This window comes from Artemia sp. Qi Xiang Cuo, chromosome 19 (genome assembly GCF_049724085.1).
Source record: "Artemia sp. Qi Xiang Cuo chromosome 19, ASM4972408v1, whole genome shotgun sequence".
In the NCBI taxonomy this organism is placed as follows: domain Eukaryota; kingdom Metazoa; phylum Arthropoda; class Branchiopoda; order Anostraca; family Artemiidae; genus Artemia; species Artemia sp. Qi Xiang Cuo.
The window spans coordinates 16,153,240-16,168,456 of NC_142812.1; the positions used below are offsets into that span (position 1 = coordinate 16,153,240).

Below are 15,217 nucleotides of genomic sequence, written 5' to 3' on the forward strand. Positions count from 1 at the left end.
CGTGAGTGTAATAACTTGAATTTTCTGATCAAACTAACGACCAGAAACACTTTCCTCTAGTAGCTTGGACTCACAAGACGCGTTTAGCCAATTCTTGTCTTCCCATAAATATTGGTCAAGCTGCTTTCCGCTCGTCGCGAACGTCAGATGGAAATCAAAACAAGTCTGCTAGCCAACTTGCGAATAATACATTATAGAGATAGTAAATATATACAGATAGCGGCTTTTGCTCTTTCTCAATATCTGGCTTATAGAGACTCGATTCCGGCTTTTTGATTCTGATGAATTTTGGCAGTCGACAAAACTAGCACTCATAAAGCTAGTCTAGACTTCAAATTCAGCAATATTTCAGAGTTAAATCCGGTAAAAGGCGAGTCCCATAAATCACCCCGATTAAGCTGTCTATCGATTTACAATCTGGATGATCATTTACGCTTCTTGCTCAGTCAATTACTCACTTTTTAAATATGTGAAATCATATTCATTGTTATAGATAAAAGAAAAAAACGTATATTGGAAGAAAAGTCTGCTACTGAGTTCCTTGCTCTAATTTACAAGTAAACAAAACTCCTAAGTATGAGACGTATGTATAAGCTCTTCTCGTAAATCACAGCTTATAGATCAAGAAGACAGGCCGAAAGCATGCCGGCTAAAACATTTCTGATAAATAGCCGTTGCTAATTCAGCAGGGGGTCAGATTTCGGTTGAAAACATCCCACAGCCTTCAATTATATTTAAAGCGATAAATTGTGTCCTTTCTTTAGAAGTGGAATATTTAGCCATAAAAAATAGATGTGTCTTTTGAATTGAGATTATATCAAGGTGGTGTATGTTACAATAATGATTGATTAAGTTGAATTCTACTACGGACGTCGTGATATTAAAATTGATGGGGATTTGAGGGTAAAAAGGTTTAGCAATTACAAAAAAAGTTAATCGGTTCTGATACACAGGGCGACTTTTGGCCATAACCCCCCCCCCCCCCAGATAAAACATATTTAACGATTGTTTCTAGTTTTTTCACAAATTTCGTCGGCTTTCCGTTTTCTTTCCCATGTAACATTTAAGCAAACGTCACAATCCTCATCCGAAGAAATGAAAAAGTAGACGTCTTCGCAGACACGTACGGGTGACTTTCAATTGAGCGGTGTTTCAGGGCTATATAAAATAACCTGGGGAAATTTAATTTCTAAGAAGCTTGTAAAGAAGATGATTAATTTTAAATCAGGTTCAGCTTTAATTTAATTCATTACAACTAATATTTATAATATTATTTTTAATTCAGCAAGTCCACATGGGCAATAAAAAAGGACAAGTCTGTATCTTCAGACCTGGAATGCCTTTTCTAAAATTTAACATTTTAAACTTTTTACCACAATTTTGCAGCGTTTTTGTTTCTAAGCAAGCCCTTAAACATAATTTACCTCCCCTACATCCCAAAAATCACTAAAAATCTTTAAAATGTTAGCACAAAAAATAATCTGTATGTAGTATTCATAAATAATTTTAAAATCATAAATTTTCTAAATTCTGGTAAAGATAAGACCCCAGTTACTATCCAAAGAGGGATCTATCAAATACCATGCGATTGTGGCAAATATTATGAAGGTAGAACACACCAGAATTTAGAAAAGCGCATACAACAGCGTAAAGATGATATAGTCAAAGTTCTAAATTCTAATATGTCCACTGTTTCATTTGATTCTACATTAGGGGGCCATATTTTTGAAAATCCTAGCCACAATATGCTTTTTGATGAGTCCGCCCTTATTAGTAATGAGCTAGGCATAAAGCAGGTAGTTCGAGAATCAATTGAAATCAGACTTAAAATTAATAATGATATTTCCTTAAATAGGGACTTGGGGGAATATACACTAAATGCTCTATACACAAATTTAATTAAAAATTATCATACAAAATATTTTAAAAAACCAATAGACATTAACACAGAACCGGTCACAAAAAGACCTTTGAGGTTAGCTGCCAAAAAGGCTGGATTAGCAATGAGAACGTGTTTTTAAATTATATTTCTTTCATTTCACTGAATCGGCTTGTTTTAACTCACTTTTTATCAGTCCTGGTTGAACATCGCTGAAGTAAGGATACTAGGACTGCTTTGAAATATTTTTAATTTTTTGTTTTATTGGTCGCATGTTGTTGTAAGTCTTTTATCTTTTATATATTTTTGTCTTGCTGAGGACGGCCCTTGGACATAGGGCTGAAAAATTCATTCAAATTATCTCCGCTGTCTTGCAAAAAGATTTCTCATTGTTATTCGTGCTTTTGTTGTTTGTTATTAAATACGTAATGTTTGTTATTAAAGTTATTAAAGTGTTGTTTGTTATTAAATGTGTGGTGTGTGTGTGTGTGTGTGTGTGTGTGTGTGTGTGTGTGTGTGTGTGTGTGTGTGTGTGTGTGTGTGTGTGTGTGTGTGTGTGTGTGTGTGTGTGTGTGTGTGTGTGTGTGTGTGTGTGTGTGTGTGTGTGTGTGTGTGTGTGTGTGTGTGTGTGTGTGTGTGTGTGTGTGTGTGTGTGTGTGTGTGTGTGTGTGTGTGTGTGTGTGTGTGTGTGTGTGTGTGTGTGTGTGTGTGTGTGTGTGTGTGTGTGTGTGTGTGTGTGTGTGTGTGTGTGTGTGTGTAAAATATATGTACGTCTGCCTGTTTGTCCTTGTGTAAAATATATGTACGTCTGCCTGTTTTTCCTGTACGAATTACTACACTGTTATGCCCAATAGCTCGGAAAAATCTTTCTAATCTCAGAAGAATCCTGCCTTTTTTATCCTTCCCTGTGTCTAAAGTACCTGAAAAGATTAATATGCAACAGTTTAAGTAACAAGGAAAAAAATCGCAAAACACTAGATGGTGTTGCTGGTTTTCTTTTTTTACAGTAGCACTAGTTCCTACTTTTATGCAGGACTCCCACGGTGTCAATAAAGGTAATAAACAATTTCATGAAATTCTGAACCACAAAGTTTGTCCCACTCACACAAGAATTTCACTTTTTTGACTTAACAACAATTTTTTCATAAGAAATAACTGAACTAATCAGACGTGGAGCTGAAAAAACATCTTTTAAAGATTTTTTCCCCCTTTTAATAAGCAAGGCTTCGATGTTGTTGTTTTTTTTTTTTTTTGTGTAACCCTTATTTTTTTACCAAGCAAAATATTCAAACAAGTATACACTATTATATATGTAGATATATGTATTTGTGTGTGGTTTATTTGAAATTTTCCACAAGGTTTCTGCTATTGGCTGAACAACGCAGACTTTCTCGAAAAAGTTAAATAAAATTCAGCTTTTTTCCGACAGCAATAAAATCAACTAAGTTATGCAAGGAAAAGGGTTTATTAGCTTTGTTGACGCGGTGGGAGCCCCGCTTTATCAGTTGCGCATGTTCCTGAAATGCAGTTCAGCTAAAATTTGGTTGCCTGCTTCAATAACCACAATTGTTCTTGAAGTTGACCAGGTTGGTATCCAGGATTTTTGTCCCTGGTGGTTTTGTTCGGGGTGAGGGGGCACCAAAAAAAAACTTTACCCGCAAAAAAATTTGTTTATGTATCTTTCGGTACTTTTGTATAAGTCAGACAAAAACTTGGGGGGTTCAAACCAGGTGCCCGCCCTCCTTGATACCGCAAAGACGGTGCTATAATTTGATTCTAGCTCCGGGACTGTAGCCCCTTCTTAAAAAAGAAGAAATAAGAAGAAGGTGTGAAAAAAAGAAGGTGTGAAAAAGAAGAAAAAAGAAGAAGAATTGTGTTTTTCCCGTCAAATATTAGTGACTCAGAAAGAAGGTGTGTCGCTAGAATCGAGTTAAAACGTGAGATAGTTTTTTGGCTGAATGGAATCTTTATTACCATGTTAAAGTGGCAGGTTAACTTTTTGCTATCTAAAACAAGTTTTAATCATGTTTTACAGATATGGTAATCCTCGTGGCATCTTTGCGTATATGATGAAGGAAACAGCGGAATTAGAACTCTTGTAAGGAATTGTTTTCTACGATGTTACCTGTACTGCATTGTACACTGTTTTTGAGGGAGGCGATTCTTAGTGATGTATGTTTCGCGTCTGTTTATTGACTTGTATGGGTAATTGGTACTTCTGCACTAAACAGACTCTTTTATATACTGCAATGGAAACCAGTCGCGAAAAAACCGTTTATGACGGGATAATTCAAGACACCGCTATAGAGTAATACAATGTATAGCGTGGTTTTCATTGCTTATACGATATTTAAACTGTTGTTTTTTGGGGTTTAGGGGGGGGAGGTACCTAGGTTAGGTTATGTAATAATATTCGCTATGCTTTACCCCCCCCCCCACTGATGTGCAAATATATAGCCCAAATTTGTTTCTAAATTATTATATATTCTTCCTATTTTATTTTATTTCATTAGCATTAACCAAACTAGCAGTATATAAAAGAGTCCGTTTAGCACAGGAGTACCCGGTAATTTTATTTTTCCCTTTCCTTTTTCCTTTTTTATAGTTGTCACTTTTAGTTTTGTACTTGTTATTTTAGTCCTTTTAAGGCATGCTGCGTCAATAAATTTGTGATTTTAACCACGGGCGTAATTTGCTATTGGACAGGGGGCAACTGCCCCTCCCAGACCTCGGTTTGCCCCCCAGCTGCAATTTAGTTTCTTCAAAAATCTTGTCAAACCCAAGGTAAGCCTGCATAATTCAAGCATCAGCAGAAACAGATCAGTTTTCTTTAGTATCTATTTACATTTGTGGTACTATAAAGTATCTTTATAGTACTTTTATAGTACCGTATAGTACTTTCATTGTACTAAACGGCTCATTTTTCAATTTTTACTATAATTTTCACTCGATTTGGAAAAATTGGCACCAACTTTACCCCCCCCCCCCCCAGGATTTGGACGAAATTACGCCACTGATTTTAAGAGTGCAACGCCACGAAGAAATTTTGTGTTTCTGTTTTGAACAATTTTGTGTTTCACTAATATTCTTAGCTGCAGTCCTAGCTTTCTTCCCAACGACACCTTCAGCAACTTCAAAAATTATTTTTCTAAAATTTTTCCAACCATCTTCCACACTATCACATTATTCCAACCATCTACCAACATCATAACTTCCTGGGAGGTAGTTACCCTTCCGAAATTTGAGCTTTAAATTAACCCTTGACACTACTAGATGGTGATCTTTACTTTTAACATCAATAACAGTACTCCTATATACCTTAGTATCCTGTATTGATCCTGCCAGTCTTCGGTTTTCTATAACATAATCAATAAGGTTTGGTGTCTTACCATCATGGGAATACCATGTTAACTTATGAGCGATTTTACGTCCAAACACCGTGTTGGTTATAACTAGATTGTTATACCTACAAAACTGCAAAAGTCTGTATCCATTACTGTTTTCTTTTCCTACACCAAATTTACCTAGGCTAGGATACCATCTATCCCTATTTCTACCGACCTGAGCATTAAAATCTCCTAGTAAAAACATCATATTTCTACCTGGGACCCTGTCTATTTGCTCCTGTAAGCGTAAGTAAAATTCATTTGAGTCACTAGTATTTCCGTCAGTCGGTTCTACAGGAGCATATACTACTATAATTAATACCCTGAACTTATTAGTCATAAAATGAGGAGATAGTATTCTATTATTAATAACTTCCCAGCTTAAACAGGGCTCCGCAGCTTCTTTATTCATCATGAGCCCTACTCCCTGTCTATGTACCCCATCCTTCCTACCTGAGCAAACAAATTCTACATAACATAATTTCACGCTTTCTACCCCTGGGATATCAGTTTCTGAAACTCCTAATAAGTCCAGTTCGAATCGTCTGAATTCGCCAGTCAAAATGCCGATACGATGGTCATTTTGTAACTTTGTAACATTCTAAGTTCCAATTTCCATGTTCTTTAAATCATTGAAATTATTTTCAATGGATACCAGTGGAGGACGGGGATCACATATCTTCTCAAGTCTACACCGAAGTGCTTAAGCCGGCTTAGAACCGGACAGCAAGAAGTCTCTGGGATCTCCATGAATGGAGGCTTTGCGCAATCCTGGGCCAATCTTGGTCACAACATGGTTTTCATCACTTGGCGATGCTCTTCTATCAACAAGAGTCGAAATCCTGCACAGACAGTATCAAGCCTATTACCCCCGACTCATTATATATTCATGCCTACAAATATTATGCTACTACGGGGAGGCATCCCTTAGTAGATAAATAAGCTAGGAAGAGGTTTTCCAGCCCAAAGAAACACTTCAAAACATACCAAGCTCAGAAGAATTATCCATTGATCAGAATCCCGTGCGAAGGCTGTGTCGTTTACTAGGCTATAATTTCCTCGAAGGGCGCCACTCCTCAAGTAGGAATAGAGTTGACCGCACGGTCCCCAGTCTTGCAACTACCCCGAAAGGGTCGAGGCAGCCCTTTGCAGAGGCCGTTGTCCATAGATCTTGATCTTACGCCCTGTCGCAGTTGTCCTTCTATAGAGGATCCTCCCAAGATGGTGTTCTGCATCACCATGCAATTTAACCCATTACTGGGACAATTAATTTAAATATATTTAAACTAATTTTGTAGGAATAGATCTACCTGCGTAAAATTTTGTTGTGAGTAAAGTAGTGCAGTTTGTCTTGAATGGATTATAGCTAGTAATTTCAACATCCAATGCAAGCAGGAACAGGAGAGCGACATTGCAAGCAGGAACAGGAGAGCCTAACAATTGAATTTATTTTACTATAATTTTCATTCGATTTGGAAAAATTGGCTCCAACTTGCCCCCCCCCCCGGATTTGGACGAAATTACGCCACTGGTTTTAAGAGTGCAACGCTGCGCAGAAATTTTTTGTTTCTGTTCTGGTACCTATCATGCTCATTGTTGTAGAGGGGCCTGGGAAAGCGTAAAGGGGGCCTTGCATAAGTAAAAGAGAGTTTACTTACTTATAACAAATGATGTGACTCAAATCTTTTTGTTCTTTTACTGGCTTAATATTTACAACAAAAGAGGTCATTAGATTGTTAGAAGGTGGAGCTATTATCAAGCAGTTCGTGGTAACAAACTGTAAGTAAGGAGCGACCCAGCTCAATGGTAACCGAAACTCTAAAAAACGGAAAACCAACAAAGAGAAAAATCTCTAAAAAAAAAACAAACAAACGAGACTGGGGCCTGTGGATATAAAAGGAAAAAAACAGAAAAAAAACACCGCGGTTATTGCGCCTGTATACAAACAAGGCTTATTAACAACGAAAGACACAAAAAAAAGAAAAAAAACAAGATAAAAAGAAAAAACAAAAAAACCACCACCAAAAAAAAAACAAAAACAAAAATGTACAATCGGCGCAAACTAATCCACGTAGGGAAAAGATGCTAAAATAGAGATGCTTTCATTCTAAGATGCTTTCATTCTAAAAAACGGAATTTTGATACCAAAAGATACATAAAAAAAATCAAATTTTAATGATGATTACAAATATATAAGTTTCATCAAGTTTAGTTACACCCATCAAAAGTTACGCGCCTGAGAAAATTTGGCTGATTTTCGAAAAAAGGGAGAAAGACCCCCTAAAAGCTATAGAACCTTAATGAAAATCACACCATCATATTCAGCGTATAAGAGAACCCTACTGCAGAGGTTTCAAGCACCTATCTACAAAAATGTGGAATTTTGCATTTTTTGCCAGAAGAAAGAAATTTTGCATTTTTTGCCAGATGCGTGTTTGTTTGTTTTTTTGTTTTTTTGTTGTTTGTTTTTTCCCAGAGGGGATCGTATCAAACCAGTGGTCCTAGAATACCATGGGAGGACTCAGTGGAATAGAAATTAAGACTTCTCTTGCCCTGTTCAAGTAACCAAAAAAAATAGATGGCAAATAGGCACCCTCCCACGCTAATTTTTTTCCAAAGTCCCCTGATCAAAATTTTGAGATGGTCATTTTGTTCAGCATGGTTGAAAATATGATAACTATGTCTTTTAGAATGACTTAATCCGCCGAAGTCCCTGGGGGGAGGGCTGAAAGTTATGAACTTTACCCAACGTTAGTAGAGTGCTGTGTTATATTTTGCTTGATGCCCTAGGAATTCCCATACTATTTGCTTGATGCTCTACACCTTTTCAAAGAGAGTCAGTACTCCCTCACATGGTATACACTACAGTTTCACGTGCACATTGCAAAAAGCTGGCAAACCTATAAAGTGGTCAAACATGTTTTGAAACTATAGTCAGGATTGTATAACACAATCAGACTGGTTTTTTGCTATTGATATCAATTGCACAAGAATATGCAGTACAGTTTCACGTGCAGATTGCAAAAAGCGGGCAAACCTATAAAGTGGTCAAACATGTTTTGAAACTACATGCTATTTGCTTGCCTAAAAATTGGATGCTACAATCAAAATTGTTTGATTGACATTTGCAAAAAGGGATAAGGGATTCGCGAATTGGACTGTATGAACAATCTTATTCGAATAATAAGGGAAAAAACAGAGCTAGATAGCATTAGCGAATTGGATCGTATGAAGGTGGAGAAAAAAAGGTTTAACATTTGCGAATTGGATTATACGAACGATATTAATTGAATAATAAGGGAAAAACCAGAGATAGATAGCATTTGCGAATTGGATCGTATGAAGGTGGAGAAAAAAAGGGTTAAACTGATTGTTGGACAATTGCCTTTAGTCAAGACTAGTTTGTTAGGAATGTGTCGATGCTAAAACTAACTCTAATTGCGAAAAGGGTATAGCATTTGCGAATTGGTGATTATCAGTTAAGGTAACCCCTCGGGGTTGTTAACTCATAGCTTATTTATTATAAATTTGGAACAATATCAATCTATGGAAATGGTTAACGATAATAAAATGGTCCTATGACTTGACATAGCTTTACTTCTTCGATGTGTTCTGTATAACACACAAGTGGTGTTTGAACAATCTTGTCAATTTAAAATAGAGTTTAACGTTATAGTATACTAAAAAATTGATACTAAGAGAGATGTAGATGGCAAGAAAAGAATTTTAATAATGAAATTCAGAACAAACCTTAGAAATCCTTGCAAATCAAGTAGTAAGGTGTGTGTGAGTACGAACCTTCAAGGATCATAAGCACCAACGACCCTAACCACTAGAGACCTAAACCCTGCAAAGGTCCCCTATCCCCAAACTCGCAGGGCGCACCCTCCCATCCAACTTTTTGGCCCCCCCCCCCCAATTTTTTAAAAAAAAAATTTTGAATTTTTTTTATTATTTTTTTTTAACATGATATATTTTTTCAACTTTTTTTTAAATGTTTTCGAATGAGATGAAACATACTTAAAACAAAAAAAATCACATTTAATATTTTCCAAACTCAAAATGAGAATGGTATAGACATGCTAGTCATGTCTTTGACATTTACTATTAGAGAAATAATGTTTGTAGTAGCACTTTTTTTTATTGGACTAAATATTTCCGTGAAATCTGAGCTAATAAGGATTTTTGACCGTAAACTATAGTTTTTGTAAGAAAATTATGGAAAATACAATTCTCTGGTTCAAATGTGAAACTTAAGTCCATTTTTGGATCGAAAAATAAAACTATTTCTGTAAAATCTGAGCTAATAAGGGTTTTTGACCGTAAACTCTAGTTTTTTGTAAGAAAATTATGGAAAATACAATTCGTTGGCTCAAAGGTGAAACTTAAGTCCATTTTTGGATCGAAAAATAAACTATTTCAGTAAAATCTGAGATAATAAGGGTTTATGACTGAAAAGTCTAGTTTTGTGTAAGGATATTAAGAAAAATACAATTATTTGCCTCATCGTTGAGACTTAAGTCCATTTTTGAATCGAATAATAGAACTATTTCATTAAAATCTTAGTTAAAAAAGTTTTTCGACCGTGAAATCTTTCCTCTTTTAATAAAATAATGAAAAATACAATTTTTTGTCTCAAAGGTGAAACTTAAGTCCATTTTTGTATCGAAAAATAAACTATTTCTGTAAAATCTGAGCTAATAAGGATTTTTGACCGTAAACTCTAGTTTTTTGTAAGGAAATTATGAAAAATAGAATTCTCTTGTTCAAATGTGAAACTTAAGTCCATTTTTAGATCGAAAAATAAAACTATTTCCTTAAAATCTTAGCTAATAAGAGATTTTGACCAGAAACTATTGTTTTTTGTCAGAAAACTATGGAAGATAAAATTCAGTAACTCAAAGGTTACACGTAAGTCTAGTTTTGTATCGAAAAATAAAACTCTTTCCGTAGACTCTTAGCTAATGAGGGATTTTGACAGTAAACTCTAGTTTATTGTAAGAAAAATACGGGAAATACATTTTTCAGGTTCATTTGTGAAACTCAAGTGCCTTTCTGTATTTAAAAATAAAAACTATTGCCGTAAAATCTGACCTAATAAGAGTTTTTGACCGTGAACTCTAGTTTATTGTAAGAAAATTATGGAAAATACAATTCGTTGGCTCACAGGTGAAACTTAAGTCCAGTTTTGGATCGAAAAATAAACTATTTCAGTAAAATCTAAGCTAATAAGGGTTTTTGACCGTAAACTCTGGTTTTTTGTAAGAATATTATGGAAAATACAATTCTCTGGCTCCAATGTGAGAATCAAGCCCATTTTTGGATCGAAAAATAAAACTATTTCTTTAAAAACCGTATCTAATAAGGGGTTTTGACCTTAAACTCTTGCCTAATTTAAAAAAATTATTAAAAATACAATTTGTTGGCTCACAGGTGAAACTTAAGTCCAGTTTTGTATCGAAAAATAAACTATTTCTGTAAAATCTGAGCTAATAAGGATTTTTGACCGTAAACTCTAGTTTTTTGTAAGGAAATTATGAAAAATACAATTCTCTGGTTCAAATGTGAAACTTAAGTCCATTTTCGGATAGAAAAATAAAATTATTTCCGTAAAGTCTGAGCTAATAAGGGTTTTTGATTGTAAACTCTAGTTTTTTGTAAGAAAATTATGGAAAATACAATTTGTTGGCTCATAGGTAAAACTTAAGTCCATTTTTGGATCGAAAAATAAACTATTACTGCAGTAACTTATAGAATAAGGGTTTTTGACCGGGAACTGTTGTTTTTTGTAAGAAAACTGCAAAATATACTATCCGTTGACTTTAATGATAAATTTGGGTCAAGTGATGGATTGAAAAATAAACTATTCCTATAAACTATGGGCTCCTAAGGATTTTTGATCGAAAACTCTTGTTTTTTTGTAAGAAAATTATGGAAAATACAATTCTCTGGTTCAAATGTGAATCCTAAGTCCATTTTTGGATCGAAAAATAAAACTATTTCTGTAAAATCTGAGCTAATTAGAGTTTTTGACCGTAAACTCTAATTTTTTGTAAGAAAATTATGGAAAATACAATTCTCTGGTTCAAATATGAAACTTAAGTCCATTTTTGATTGAAAAATAAAACTATTTCCGTAAAATCTGAGTTAATAAGGGTTTTTGACCGTAAACTCTAGTTTTTTGTAAGAAAATTATGGAAAATACAATTCTCTGGTTCAAATGTGAAACTTAAGTCCAGTTTTAGATCGAAAAATAAACTATTTCTATAAAATCTGAGCTAATAAAGGTTTTTGACAGTAAACTCTAGTTTTTGTAAAAGAATTATGGAAAATACAATTCTCTGGTTCAAATGTGAAACTTAAGTCCAGTTTTGGATCGAAAAATAAACTATTTCTGTAAAATCTGAGCTTTCTTTATCAAAATCCATTGTTGGAGATGTCATTATGTCATTATGAAAAAATTGTAAGTAAGTAAGTAAGTAACAAACTTTCTTGAATTCACCTCTTGGATACACAATACAGAAAAAATTGAACAAATTCTTTATTAACATTCATTATCGATTGAAGTCGCTTCCTAGACAGACAATACAGCAATTTCACAAAATCTAAGTATAAGAGTGATTAAATTCTATATCAACATCCATTTCTCGGATACATAGGAAAAAGTTGACAAAATCTAAGTGTTAGAGTGAATAAATTTTATTTATCAACATCTTTTGTTAGATACATTGGATAAAGTTGACAGAATCTAAGTGAATAAATTTATTTTATCAACATCATTTGGCAGATACATCAAATAAAATTGACAAAATCTAAATTTTAGAATGAATAAATGCTTTAACAACATGTTATATCGGATATGTCAGATAAAATTGACAAAATCTAAGTATCAGATTGATAAAATTCTATATCAACTTCCCTTTCTCAGGTACATGGGATAAAATTGACAAAATCTAAGTATCAGATTGATTAAATTCTATATCAACATTCCTCTTCTCCGGTACATGGGATAAAATTGACAAAATCTAAGTATCAGAGTGAATAATTTATTTTTTATCAACATCTTTTATCAGTTACAACAATTATAATTAACAAAATCTAAATATCAGATTGAATAAATGCTATTTCAGCATCCTTTTGTCGGATATGTTGAATAAAATTGACAAAATCTAAATATCAGAATGAATAAATGTTTTAACAACATCCTTTGTCGGATATGTTGGATAAAATTGACAGAATCTAAGTATCAGAATTATTAAATTCTATATCAACATCCCTTTCTCGGATACATGGGATAAAATTGCGAAAATCTAAGTATCAGAGTGAATAAATTCATTATCAACATCCTTGACAATACAGCAATTTCACAAAATCTAAGTATAGGAGTGATTAAATTCTATATCAACATCCATTTCTCGGATACATAGGAAAAAGTTGACAAAATCTAAGTGAGAGTGAATATATTTTGTTTTATCAACATCTTTTGTCAGATACATCGGATAAAATTGACAGAATCTAAGTGTCAGAGTGAATAATTTTTTTTTATCGACATCCTTTGTCAGATACATCAAATAAAATTGAAAAAATCTAAATTTCAGATGAATAAATGCTTTAACAACATCCTTTATCGGATATGTCAGATAAAATTGACAAAATCTAAGTATCAGAGTGATTAAATTCTATATCACCAACCCTTTCTCGAATACATGGGATAAAATTGAAAAAATCTAAGCGTCAGACTGAATAGATTTTTTTTATACCAGCATCTATTGTCAGATACATCGAATATAATTGACATATTCTAAGTATCAGAGTGAATAAATGCTTTATCAGCATCCTTTGTCGAATATAACGGATAAAAGTGACAAAATCTAAGTACCAGGGTGAATAAATGCATTATCAACATCATTTGTCGGATATGTCAGTTAAAATTGACATGTCGGATAAAATTGACAAAATCTAAGTATCAGAGTGAATAATTTTTTTTTCTCAACATTTTTTGTCAGATACATCGAATCTAATTGACAAAATCTATGTGTTAGAGTGAATAATTTTTTTTATCATCATCCTCTGTCAGATACATCGGATTGAATTGACAAAATCTAAGCATCAGACTGAAAAAATGCGTTATCAACATCATTTGTCGGATATGTCGGAAAATTTTTTTTATCAAGGAAATATCTGAATACGTTTAAGGTATTGTACGAATGGCTTGCAAAAACCACGAAAATACTATCAGAATGAATAAATTCTTTATGAACATCCGTTGTTGGATATGTCATTATGAAAAAAAATTGTAAGTAAGTAAGTAACAAACTTTTTCTTGAATTCACCTCTTGGATACACAATACAAAAATTTAATTCAGAAAATTATGAAAAAAATTGAACAAATTCTTTATTAACATTCATTATCGATTGATGTCGCTTCCTAGACAGACGATACAGCAATTTCACAAAACCTAAGTATAGGAGTGATTAAATTCTATATCAACATCCATTTCTCGGATACATAGGAAAAAGTTGACAAAATCTAAGTGTTAGTGAATAATTTTTTCTATCCACATGATTTGTCAGATACATGGAATAAAATTGACAGAATCTAAGTGTTAGATTGAATAATTTTTTTTATCAACAACCTTTGTCAGATACAACAAATAAAATTGAAAGAATCTAAATTTCAGAATTAACAAATGCTTTAACACCATCCTTTATCGGATATGTTGGATGAAATTGACAAAATCTAAGTATCAGAGTGACTCAATAATATATCAACATCCTTTTCTCGGATACATAGGATAAAATTGACAAATTCTAAGTGTTAGAGTGAATAAATTTTTTTCAATATCCTTTGCCAGATACATCGGATGAAATCGACAAAATCTAAGTATCAAAGTGAATAAATGCATTATCAACATTATTTGTCGGATATGTCAGATAAAATTGACAAAATCTAAGTATCAGAGTGAATAATTTTTTTTAACAACATCCTTTACCAGATACATCGAAATAAAATTGATAAAATATAAGTCTCAGAGTGAATACTTTTTTTATCAACAACGTTTGTCAAAAACATCAAATAAAAATGACAAAATCTAAATTTCAGATAAAGAAATACTGTAAAAATATTATGTATCGGAAATGTTAGATTAAATTGTCAGAATCGAATAATCAGGGTGACTAAATTCTATATCAACTTCACTTTCTTAGACACATAGGATAAAATTGAAGAAGTCTAAGTGTCGTAGGGAATAAATTTTTTTTTATCAACATCCTTTGTCAGATACATCAAATAAAATTGACAAAATCTAAATTTCAGAATGAATAAATTCATTATCAACATCCTTTGTTAGATATGTCGGATAAAATTGACAAAATCTAAGTATCAGAGTGAATATTTTTTTTATGAACATCCTTTGCCAGATACATCGAATAAAATTGATAAAATATAAGTGTCGGAGTGAATAAATTTTTTTTTCAATATCCTTTGTCACATACATAACATAAAATTGACAAAATCTAAGTATCAGAGTGAATAATTTTTTTATCAACATCCTTTGCCAGATACATCGAATAAAAATTGATAAAATATAAGTTCCAGAGTGAACAACCTTTTTTTATCAACATCCTTTGTCAGATACATCGAATAAAAATTTACAAAATCTAAATATCAGAATGAATAAATGCTTTAACAAAATCCTTTATCGGATATGTCGGATAAAATTGACAGAATCTAAGTATCAGTGTGATTAAATTCTACATCAACATCCTTTTCTCGGACACATAGATTAAAATTGAAAAATCTAAGTGATAGAGTGAATAGTTTATTTTTTATCAACATCTTTTATCAGTTACAACAAATAAAATTAACAAAATCTAAATATCAGAGTGAATAAATGCTTTTTCAACATCCTTTGTTGGTTATGTTGAATAAAATTGACAAAATCTAAATTCA

General features: G+C 33.0%; 1 protein-coding gene across 4 annotated transcripts in view; it reads right to left on the reverse strand.

Annotated features, from left to right (window-relative positions):
* Positions 1-15,217, reverse strand: part of form3 (FH2 domain-containing protein formin 3) — a 205,438-nt gene that overhangs the window by 136,759 nt on the left and 53,462 nt on the right. The gene's annotated exons all lie outside the window — the stretch shown is intronic.